Here is a 13597-nt window from a genome sequence, read left to right on the forward strand (position 1 = left end):
TGAATAGAAAGATCATGAAAAACTTTACTAAGATTGTACGAGAAATTAATGTAAAGTGGTGTTATTAAACTTTAAAAGGAACACGATCATTTCTTGTGGTGTCTGAGTCATTAATAAAGTATTTTCATAGGGAACTTCTACAAGAGCAAAATTATCACTGGCATTAATGTAGCAGTTAGCATTTTTTTTTCGAATTATGGCACAATTTACTTCTTCCAAAAATTATGAAATTTCTAAGGAGTAGCTATAGCAAAATAGGAAGGCAAAACATAAGCTTACCATATTTTTCCTGATATTGTACCCTCATTTTAGCATTAAATTGAGCTAAAATATCAGTTAAGCTCAAACAAATTCATCACAGATATCCAACTATCAAGTATGAATACGCTAACGCTCTCGCCTTTGATGCGAGTTGTTCGGGTTCAATTCTCGGTCGGGACACTCAGTCGAAAAGATGTAAAAGCTTTTTCAGGCCAACCATTCTGCGTGAGGTTTTCCTGGGTTTTCCTTATTCACACCAGGCAAATGTCGGGATGGTACCTCATATATAGGTCCCAGGCCGTTTCCTTCCTTCCCTTTCCCCAGACAGTGTGCTCGCCAAGGGAAATCATCCCTTATATTTTAATACATGACAGACTAACAGGGCCATAGACGCCGAAAGCCCAGAAATCTAATTGCTAATTCTAATCTCCACAAGTGTGAACATGAGTGGCTCGGGGAAAGACATTAATAAGTGTTACTTCCTGTCAAACTGAGTTATTAGATGGAATGTGTTAGTAGTAGAAAATGGATCGATCTGGAACAGACCTGAGCCAGTTTTAGCCAACTCACAAGCCACTGAGAAAATGACCACCGTGCACCGTGAGCCCACGGTCTTTTACGACCTCCATTTTAGGGGTGAATTCGTTCTCTTTTATGACCACTTTTTAGGGGGTGTACTCGTTCCCTTTTATGAGCATATTTTCCAACCCCTATGAACAAACAGCAGAACATCAGACTACGTAACATAACGAACATACAAAAGAGCAAATTGAACTCGTTCTCTTTTATGAGCACATTTTAAGGGGTGACCTCGTTCTCTTTTACGACCTCCATTTTAGAGGGTGTACTCGTTCCCTTTTATGAGCACTTTTTCAACCCTTATTTTAACATAGGAGATAACACATAAGATTACGAACACATAGAAGAGAAGATAACACTACGTAACACACAGCAGAACAGATAACACATAGCACAACTAATAAAAGAACATGGCATATTTTCCAACCCTTATTTTAAGATAACAGAAATTACACTGAGACTATGAACACACAGCAGAGCATAAGAGTACGTAACACACAAGGGTGTATTCATTCCCTTTTATGAGCATATTTTCCAACCCCTATTCTGAACATAGCAGATAACACATAGAAGAGCAGATAACACATAGAACTATTTTAACATAGTAGGTAACATAAGATTACGAACACATATAAGAGCAGAAGACAACATAACATAGCAGGCCTCCATTTTAGGGGTGAACTCGTTCCCTTTTACAACCTCTATTTTAACATAACAGAAATGACACTGAGATTATGAACACACAACAGAACAGGTAATACATAGCACAGTTAATAAAAGAACATGGATTATTTTCCAACCCCTATTTTAACATAACAGAAATGACACTGAGATTATGAACACACAACAGAACAGGTAATACATAGCACAGTTAATAAAAGAACATGGATTATTTTCCAACCCCTATTTTAACATGACAGTGACTACGAAACATAGTGAAGATTAGATAACACATAAGAGTACATAACACAACAAGGGTGTATTCGTTCTCTTTTATGAGCATATTTTCCAACCCTTATTTGAACATAGCAGAGAATGGGGGTGTATTCGTTTTCAACCCAACATTATTTTCTTTTACGGGGGTAGCAAGACCCCCAACCCTCCTCCTTTCTCATCCAGGGCTTGGGTTATTTGAACATAACAGATAATACATTCGACCTCTATAGCAATGGTTCTAACCTATATTTGAACATAGCAGAGATGATTATTTAAAGAATGCGAAACTTCCGTGTTTTGTTATCAGTTACATAATAACTTCCGTCATATGTAGATAATTCTCATTACGTCATTTATCCGGATTTTAAAAAACATTGACCTAGTTTTCTCTTTAACAGACAATAACTTGTCATTCAACGATAGGAATCCCTGAACGTAATGTAATCAATCACAAAGGTATAAAAAAAAGAGGGGAATCCCCCAGAGGATGACTCATACTATTGCGCAATGCTGTCAGACAGGTATAAAAGACTGACCGACATGTTTTTTGTAATCACTTCCTGTTCAGCATCCGAAGCGTAAAGTTCAGATATTTTTTGTGTGTGTGCGTTTATATTAGTAGTGTGGTTTATTAATAGTGTGGTTTTGTTTTCTTTTGTAAGTAAGACATTTTATAATAATACTATTCATATTATATTATAAAAACTCAGTTCAAAATTATTATAGTAACTTTGAGGAGTTAGTTTTTTTAAAAAAAAATGGCAACAAAAAAGGTTAAATCAAATATTATCAATTCTGATACTCTATTTAATAATAATTTTAAAAAAATTATTTTAAAATGTGATACTGAATTAAATGAGGATAGTGGATGTTTTTTAAAGAATAAAAGAAAAGACTGTTTAGATATATTACAACAAGAACAAACTAAGACATCGTTTAAAGTAAATTTTTCTTTGGGTACAACTTTTGTAAAACCAGTAGATTTAGAAACATGTAGATTCTTTGTAAATAGTGGTAACGAAATTATTTTGCCGAGTACAGATTTGAATTCTATAATTGAAAAACTATTTAATAAAATTTTAGTTGAACAAGAAAATAGGGCAATTAAGAAATCAGGGTGGTCTTTATGTTCTGAACCAAACCATCAATTAGAAATTAAAATCAGTAAATATGATCCGCTTTCGGCTTCTTCTTTTATAAAATTACCTCAATGGATTTTATCCAAAAAGAAATGTGTTTTAAATATTCAAAATAATGATAATAGATGTTTTATGTACTGCATTATAGCTGCGTTGCATCCAGTAAAAGAACATCCAAATCGTGTGAATAATTACATACAATATAGTAATAATTTATTACCATTATTTGAAAAAAACAATATACAGTTTCCCGTCGAAGTAGAACACATAAGCAAATTTGAACATATGTATAATTCCGTATTTCCTAAAGAACAAATTTCCATTAATATATATGGCATTAACTATGATCATGAAACTATTTTCCCATTACATATAAGCGAAAACACAGCTGTAGGTAAACATATTGATTTACTGTATTGTGAAGAAAATTGCAATAGTCATTATTGTCTTATAAAAAATATCAATGCGTTATTGAAGAGTCATAAAGAGAAAACTTATGTAAAATTGCCTCAATGGATTTTATCCACAAAATGTGTTTTAAATATTCAAAATAACGATAATAGAAGTTTTATGTATAGTATTCTAGCTGCATTGCATCCCGCAAAAGAACATCCAAATCGTGTGAATAATTACATACAATATAGTAATACTTTATTACCGTTATTTGAAAAATTTCCAGTCGAAATAGCACACATAAGCAAATTTGAACATATGGATAATTCCATATTTCCTAAAGAACAAATTTCCATTAATATATATGGCATTAACTATGATCATGAAACTATTTTCCCATTACATATAAGCGAAAACACAGCTGTAGGTAAACATATTGATTTATTATATTTAAACTCTCATTATTGTCTAATAAAAAATATCAATGCGTTATTGAAGAGTCATATAAAATTGCCTCAATGGATTTTATCCACAAAATGTGTTTTAAATATTCAAAATAACGATAATAGAAGTTTTATGTATAGTATTCTAGCTGCATTGCATCCCACAAAAGATAATCCACATCGTGTGAATAATTACATACAATATAGTAATACTTTATTACCGTTATTTGAAAAATTTCCAGTCGAAATAGCACACATAAGCAAATTTGAACATATGTATAATTCCATATTTCCTAAAGAACAAATTTCCATTAATATATATGGCATTAACTATGATCATGAAACTATTTTCCCATTACATATAAGCGAAAACACAGCTGTAGGTAAACATATTGATTTATTATATTTAAACTCTCATTATTGTTTAATTACAAATTTAAATGGTTTAGTCAGACATCAGTTAGGTACTCATCAAACATTTATTTGTAGACGATGTTTAATATCTTTTTATAACAAATCAAAATTAGATGAACATGACAAATTATGTAAAGAACACACTCCAACCAAAATTAACATGCCGAAACAAGGAGAAGTTTTAAAATTTCGAAAATTGAAATTGTTATTACAGAATGATGTGATAATAATTGCAGATATGGAAAGTTTATTAAAACCTATAAATAAACAAAGTGGATCTCATACAGTACAAATTCACCAACATATACCATGCAGTTTTGGTTATATTGTATGTTGGAGTAACAACTATATGAAATCAGATTTAGTTATTTATCGGGGAGAAAATGTATCGATGAAGTTTATGTCTGCTATGGAGAATGAATTAAGAAAAATCATAAACATATTAGATCAAGAAAAACCATTAATACCATTAACTAGTTCTCAGTTACAGGAGTTTAACCTATCCACTGAATGCTCAGTTTGTGATAGTAAATATACGAGTGACAATAGAAAAGTTAAACATCATAACCATTTAACTGGTCAATTTATTGCCACGGTGTGCAACAAGTGTAATTTACAAATTAAGCGTCAAAGTAATTTTATCCCTGTCTTCTTCCATAATTTGTCTGGGTATGATGCACATTTATTTGTGAAAGAATTAGGTTGCACCCCGGGAAATATTTTTGTAATTGCTGAAAGCACTGAGAAATACATAACATTCTCTAAGCACTTTAATTTTAATGGTAGACCTATCGAGTTACGTTTTGTAGACTTATTTAAATTCCTACCGTATAGTCTCGAAAATTTGGTGTCAAAATTAAAACCTGAGCAATTTGTCTACACAAAGCAATATTTTTCCGATGAAAAGTTTCCTTTAAATGTCCGTAAGGGAATTTATTTTTATGAATACATAACAAATTTAGATACATTTAAAGAAACTGAATTTCCTGGAAGAGAGGCGTTTAGTAGCAAATTGAATGGAACACAAATTTCCGAGACTGATTATCAATATGCAAAACTGATTTGGCGTGTGTTTAAATGTGAAAATTTAGGGGACTACCACGATCTATATTTAAAATGTGATGTACTTCTCACAGCAGATGTGTTGGAGAATTTTAGAAAGACATGTTTAAATGCTTTTTGTATTGATCCGATTAATTGTTTTACTGCACCTGGGTTGGCATGGCAAGCCATGTTATATAGAACAAAAATTGAACTTGAACTTTTATCAGATATCAATATGTATATGTTTGTAGAAAAATCGATTCGCGGAGGTATTACTCAAGCTGTGTTAAGGTATGCCAAAGCTAATAATCCTTACGTACATGATTTTGATGCGGAAAAAGAAAAATCTTATTTACTGTATATTGACATGAACAATCTGTACGGACTATCAATGATTGACTATTTACCATATGGTGGTTTTCGGTGGGAGGATAAAATTGACAGCTGGCAAGACAAACATAAAATTATCAATTGGCCCACGGATAGTGAATGGGGATTTTTTCTAGAAGTGGATTTAGAGTATCCAAATTATTTACACGAATACCATTCTGATTTTCCGTGTGCTCCAACTAATGAAGTTCCACCGAATGGTAAATATTCAAAATTACTATTGACACTTAAACCGAAATCGAATTATATTTTGCATTATAGAGTATTACAATTTTATCTAAAACAAGGTTTAATATTGGTAAAAGTACATAAAATATTATGGTTTCGTCAATCTAAATGGCTTGCATCTTATATTCAAGAAAATACTCAACGCCGTGCAAATGCTACAATTGAATTTGAAAAAGATTTCTATAAGTTATTAAATAATTCTGTATACGGAAAGACAATGGAGAATGTACGAAAACGAATTGATATAAAATTAATTAACAATGAAAAAAAGTGTAAAAAATTAGTAGCGCAAAATCAGTTTGAAAATTGGGTAAAATTGGCTGATAATTTGGCATTGTTTCATATGGTAAAAAAATCGGTAACCCTTAATAAACCAATTTACGTAGGAGCAACAGTTTTAGAATTATCAAAATTAGCAATGTATGAATTCCATTATAATATAATGAAACCGCGATATGGAGATAAAATTAGAATTGCATATATGGATACTGACTCTTTCATTTACCAAATTAAAACTCACAATATTTATAACGATATAAAAGATATGAATGAGTATTTTGACACCTCAAATTATCCTGAAAATAATTCTTTATATAGCACAAAAAATAAACACGTTTTGGGTAAAATGAAAGACGAATTAGGTGGAGTTCCTATGATTGAATATGTTGGGTTACGAGCAAAAAATTATGCTATAAAAACTGGTGAAAATAAAGAATTGAAAAAATGTAAAGGGATCAAGAAAAATATAGTTAAAGAACAAATTACGTTTGACGATTATAAATCATGTATATTTAAAAACGAAACGATCTATAAAACACAATTTGAAATTAAAAGTAAATACCATAATTTAACAACAAATCAGGTAAGAAAATTAGCATTAGATCCGTATGATGACAAAAGAAAAATTTTAAATTGTAATATACACACTGTTCCTTGGGGGTATAATAATAATAAAGATGTAAAATGTACGATTTGTATATTGTAAATACGATATAAATTTTTTTTTGGATATATTAGTATTAAAACAATGTCACAATCAGTTCGAGAACAAATAGTTGCAGAATTACATAAAAGTGCAAGACGAAACTATCCTCGAATACCTGTTATAACGAAAGGGATTCATGATTTATGGCAAGCTGATTTAGTTGAAATGAATAGTGGAAAATTGAAAGGTCTAGCAAAAATTAATCGAAATTACAAATATTTATTAACTGTGATAGATACATTCTCTAAATATGCTTGGGCTATTCCTGTGAAAAATAAAACTGGGAAAGAAATTACACAAGCATTTATAACAGTACTGAGAAAAGCAAACAAAAGCCCTAAATTTTTACAAACTGACAGGGGTCGAGAATTTTATAACTCAGAGTTTCAGAAGGCGATGACCCAAAATAACATTAAACATTATTCCACGTACAGTGATGTGAAAGCAAGTATTATTGAAAGATTTAATAGATCGTTACGTAATTTAATGTGGAGACAATTTACACTGCAGGGAAATTATAAATGGATTGGCATTCTGCCGGAATTACTACATAAATATAATAATACTATTCATTCCACTATTAAAATGAAACCTATCGACGCTGTTAAAAAAGAAAATGAAAAACATCTATTGACAAACATCTATTGCAAAAAGTTTTCTGTGATAAAAAGAAAAAGTAAATTTAAGATAGGTGAATATGTAAGAATTAGTAAACTTAAGCGTCCTGGTTTTGATAGAGGTTTTACACGCAATTGGAGTACAGAAATTTTTCGAATTGCTAAAGTTTTCTTCACTAATCCTCCGACATATCACTTAGTAGACTCAAATAATAAACCTATTGAAGGAAGATTTTACGGACACGAATTACAATTAACGAAATTTCCAAACACATATTTAATTGAAAAAGTGTTGCGAAAGAAAAATAATAAGGCCTATGTGAAATGGTTAGGTCTGCCAAAAAGTGAAAATTCTTGGATTGATTTAAAACATACTATATTGTAAAAAAAAAAAAGAGAAGTCAAGAATTTATAGGTGAAGCATGTCGTCACAAGTTTTTCTTGTAGATTTTATAATTTCAAAAGGTGAATTTTCGTTGCTTAGTTAAATTATCATCATCATCACGAGGTCTATCAGTATCACAAGTAAAAAGTATATTAAATCAAATTTGTTCTTCCACAAACGCTGTTTTTTTTATGTAAAGGAGAAAAGAAAGCAAAATATTTAAAAACGCTATTCTTATATATATAAAAGAGAACGCACAAAATCCTTTGTCCGCTCATCACGCTAATACGGCTGAACCGATTTCTTTCATTTTTGGGGGGTTGTTAGGATTTGGACCCTAGATGGTTTTTATCATATCACTTTAATTTTCAATTAACAGTGTCTTGAGATAATTGACCAATCAGGTGTCCATACGTACAAAAAATCCTTTGTCCGCTCATCACGCTAATACGGCTGAACCGATTTCTTTCATTTTTGGGGGGTTGTTAGGATGTGGACCCTAGATGGTTTTTATCATATCACTTTAATTTTCAATTACCAGTGTCTTGAGATAATTGACCATTCAGGTGTCCATACGTACAAATCCTTTGTTATTAGTTCATCATAGGTATAAAAATAAACGTATTTATATGCAACCCGCATGACCCTGTGACTCGGCGGGTTAACATAACTGACAGGCGCTATAAATCACTTGAAAGCGAAAAAGTAAAAATTATCTAAGTAACAAAGTTTATTGCGTTCCGGGATGACCGCAGCGAAGCGGGGCGGGTTGGGGTGACCGCAGCGAAGCGGGGCGGGTTAACATAAATGACAGGCGATATAATGTTAACATTAGTGCAATCTTCTATGGTTTTTATCATATCACTTGAAAGCGAAAAAGTAAAAATTATCTAAGTAACAAAGTTTATTGCGTTCCGGGGTGACCGCAGCGAAGCGGGGTGAACGCTGCTAGTTTAAAATAAATGCAATATATCTGTAATAGAGATGGAATGGAAAATCGAATAGGGTAAATACAGTATTAGTAGAAACGATAGTTTTTAGTTAAGTAGAGAGTAAAAAAAATGGATAATCAAATTTTAAATCGTTATTATTATTATTTCGATGAAATCGAGGTATGTGTTGGTCTAGCATACGATGGTGAGGGAGAATTTTCTGTTATTATCATTTTACATAATTACTATGATCGTATTCGTCTTTCACCTGATGAGTGGTATACTTTTCTATCATATTATTCATATATTGAAAACTACTTTAATGCTGATACAAATTCTTCATTGCCTACACAATTTTTCATTAGTGAAAATTATAAAATATCATTGTCAGATACTCTTAACGGTATTCGTCAGTGTTTTATTCAATCGTCAGATGACGATAGTAATGGTCAGGTAAATTTCAGTGTTTGTACATGGCGAAAACTCCAGCTTCATTTGCCGTGCATTCAGCGAACCATAATTACTTGTTCTCAATTATGTAAAGTTGTAAACATGCCTGAAAAGTAATAATAATAATATGTTATTATATTCATAATTATTTTGTGGTGTAACAGAATATGGAGTTTCAACACCCATTTACTTGTATTATAGCTGGCCCCACTGGGTGTGGTAAATCATATTTTGTAAAAGAGTTTTTAAAACATTATGCCGAAAAATGGAAAAATATAGTATGGTGTTATGGTGAGTGGCAACCTCTGTATGAAACTCTATCCTCAGGTTGTACATTTAAAGAAGGGCTCCCCAAAATAGATGATTTTCCAGCACAAGCTGGCCCCCATCTGGTAATTATTGACGATTTAATGCGAGAATGTGATACACGAATTGTTGACTTTTTTACTAAAGGTAGCCACCACCGAGATTTAAGTGTTATTTTTATAACACAAAATATGTTTCATCAAGCTAAAGGTATGCGAGACATATCATTAAATTGCCATTATATAATATGTTTTAAAAACCCCAGAGACCAGGCTCAAATTAATTATCTAGCACGCCAATTATATCCTGGTAACACAAAATTTGTACAGGAAGCCTATCAGGACGCAACACAAGATCCTCATAGTTATTTGGTTTTTGATTTAAAACAGGGCACTCCCGACGAACATCGTGTTCGAACAAAAATTTTCCCCTCAGATTCTTACAATTATGTTTATGTACCGGTAAAAAATAATCTCAATAACTGATATATTTTAATACTCAATTTTAATATAATAGCTACAAAAAGAAAAAAATGATTAGCAAAGAGAGTGCACATTTACTAAAACTTTTAGCAAAGGCGAAACCCAAAGTACGCCAAGCAATTTTACAAAATGCTGATCCCGAATTAATTCGTTCTATTTGTGAATGTTCCTATAACGTATTACAAGGAAATGTTCCGTTAAATAAAAAAGAGAAAAATAGATTAAAAAGGAATAGAAAGGAATTGAGGTATTTAGCGAAAAAAGGTCCATCATTAAAACAAAAGAAAAAACGAATAATTGTACAAAAAGGTGGGTTTCTTACTGCTTTGCTTGCACCTATTATTGGAGGTATACTATCTACTTTAATTAAATAATTATGCAGCATGCACAAAAGCTTGTTTTAATTGCACCAGAAAAATTGCACCAATATCAAACTATATCTAATTTAGATGATGAGATGAAAAATATTTTAAATAATAAAAATATGAGTGTTGAAGAAAAATGGATACGCTATAAAGAGGTGTTACAAAAATATTTACACATTGTGCAAAAACCTACCGCAACAACATCAACTAGTGTTGGTACTAAGAAGGAGGAGGAGGAGGACGGGGAGGAAGAGGATGAAATACTATCTACTCTTCCCGAAAATTGTCTGCGTAAAGCAAGACCTTTATTACGTAGATTAAAACAAAATTCCAACATTCATTGGGACGATAATGGAAATGTGAATATTAATAATAAATTAATTTCTGGAGCTAATATAGTAGATCTAATAGCAGATTTTGTCAGGTATCGCAAGAAAAATATTCCCCCTACAGGCTGGGAACCCTTCGCTGTACTGTTAGCAAAATCCAATATACCTTTAGAGTATATAGGCAACCCACAGCGTATAGAATATATTCGTAAGCTGACATCATCATCTGCCGCTGCTGCTGATCCAAAACAGGAAGAAGAAGAAGAGGAGGAGGAGGAGCCACCACGTAAACGTAAAGTTGTCAACAGATGGTGTGATTATAAAATATGAAGAAGCTGGCCGATATTTATTATAACCCTTCACACCCTGCCTCGTTTTCAACCGCAACGTCATTATGGAGAGCTGTGAAGAAATCTATTCCTTTACACAAAGTGCAACAGTGGGTAAAAGAACAGTCGGCTTATACTCTGCATAAGCCAGTACGTAAAAGTTTCCACGTAATTCCTATTTAGTGTTCAATATTGACGATCAGTGGCAAGCGGATTTAAACGATATGCACAGTCTGCAAAAGTATATTTTAACAGTGATTGATTTGTTTAGTCGTTATGCCTGGGCTGTGCCTGTACGTACAAAAACTGGTGAAAACATTTAAGCAGATATTTGCATCTACACGTCGTAGACCATTACGTCTACAAACAGAGTTTGTTAATAGACCATTTCAGTAATTCTTCACAACACAGAACGCCGATATTAAAGCAAGTGTGGTGGAACGAATGTGGAAATATTTTACAGCCAAGAAGACTTACCGATACATAGATGTGCTATCGAAACTTGTTCAGGCATATAATTCTAGACCACATAGGGCTCATCAATTACCACCCGCCAGTGTGAACCAGGACACTTTTCAACAAGTTTGGAATAAATTAATAAAACCAATGCCACATACTAACATTGCAAAATATAAAAAAGGTGATACTGTGCGCATTACTAAAGCAAAACGGCATTTTGAAAAAGGGTACAAAAAAAAGTGGACTGTAGAAATATTTAAAATAAAACAGGTGATACATAAGGAAAAGAAAGTGGTTTATGTGTTGGAGGACTTAAATGGTGAAGTAATTGATGGTACATGTTACGAGGAGGAATTACAAGGAGTGCCTCTGCCTAAAGTTTATGAAGTTAAAGGTAAACGTGTACTTGTTCGTTGGCGGGGATATCCCCCTTCCTTTAATTCATGGATTCCTGTGTCACATTTAAAAAACATTTAGCCACAATACAATATTATAAACAACTGTTATATCTGTATATATAGGAAAAAATAATAATAATGAATGATCCATACTTTAAATACTATTCTCACCAAGCAGGAGGTGGTTATAACGTGTATAGAGGTGCACCATATCAAGAAGGTTATGGTATTGGAAGTTTTTTAGGTGGTTTATTTCGAAGTGTATTTCCGTTAATTAAACAAGGAGCAAAAACTGTTGGTAAAGAATTGTTACGTACAGGAATTAATGTAGCTGGAGATGTATTAGGTGATAGTAGACCTATTGACGAAGCTTTAACATCACGTTGGCAAGAAGCTAAAAATAATTTAAAAACTAAAGCTCAAAATAAAATAAATCAAGTGTTGGTAGGATCTGGAAGAAAACGGAGAAAAGTTCATTTTGCAAAGACGACTGGTGGTACAAAGAAAAGGAAGAGTGATATTTTTGATTAATATGGAACAGACTAGCTTTTATCTTACACTACCGAGTAACAGTTCTATGGAGTATTTTCCACAAAATACTTTGTCATGTTATACCACCAAATTATATCATCCATTGGTGCTAGAGAAAGGTGAGTGGGAGACGGCAGTTGTTGAAGTACATTATACAAATTCATTTCAGAATGTTTCCAAATATACTAATAATATTTATTACCGGCTCATGAATACAGAAAGCTGGAACATAACTAAAATCTTACCAGGACACTATTATAATGTCGATGATATTCTATCTCAAATTAATCATAAAAGTGATATATTAAATTTACAATTAAAAGTTAAAGCATCAGTAAAACGAATTGAAGTCAGTAGAGTAATAAAAGATCAAGAGAGGCGTATAGAAGTACGTCTATCTCCTGAACTAGCCAGAATACTAGGTTTTGATCACATACAACAAGAAGATATTGCAGTTGTGCATCATGCTCGTTATCCACCTGATTTACAAAAATCGCTACCTACACTTATGTATATTTACAGTGATATTGTAGTACCACAAATGGTGGGTGACACAGTAGCTCCATTGTTACGTATTATAAATACAAATATTACAGAGTATGGTATTAATAATGTACATATTTTTGACAATCCTCACTATGTCTCCGTGCAACGTAAACAATTTGATCAAATTATTATTGATTTAAGAGATAGTACAGGTAATCCACTTCCTTTCCAACATGGCAGTGTATGTGTAAAATTACATTTTCGCAAACGTAATACGGTATTATAAATTTTACCATGTGTGTATATTAATAGAGAGAAAAAAAAAATGCAGTGTGAGTGTATGAAATCAGAATTAGATTTATTTGCTGGTTTACCCACTCAAACCAGTATTATAGGTAATAAAATAGTTCCATATAAGCCTGTGGCTTCGATAGCTGATAATGCACCAATAGAATTTGTTGTCCCCGGTCATGGGGATGACTATATTGACTTATCGCACACAATGTTTTATATTAAAGGTAAAATTACTAAATCAGATGGTTCTAATTTAACTTCTGCCGATAAGAAAATCGGCCCTGTAAATGATTTTCTCAATGCAATGTTCAGTGAATTGCAATTATATTTAAATAATCAACTTATTTCCTACTCTTCACACACATATCCATATCGGGCGTATATTGAAAAACTACTAAATTATAATGCTGAAGCTAAATCAA

General features: G+C 32.2%; 1 protein-coding gene across 2 annotated transcripts in view; it reads right to left on the reverse strand.

Moving 5' to 3' along the window:
- The window catches only part of LOC145678651 (V-type proton ATPase 116 kDa subunit a 1-like), a 127545-nt gene that overhangs the window by 50256 nt on the left and 63692 nt on the right, over positions 1-13597 (reverse strand). The window lies entirely within an intron of this gene.

The sequence above is a fragment of the Thermobia domestica genome, chromosome 2 (assembly GCF_964235325.1).
Source record: "Thermobia domestica chromosome 2, izTheDome1.hap1.1, whole genome shotgun sequence".
Taxonomy (NCBI): Eukaryota; Metazoa; Arthropoda; class Insecta; order Zygentoma; family Lepismatidae; genus Thermobia; species Thermobia domestica.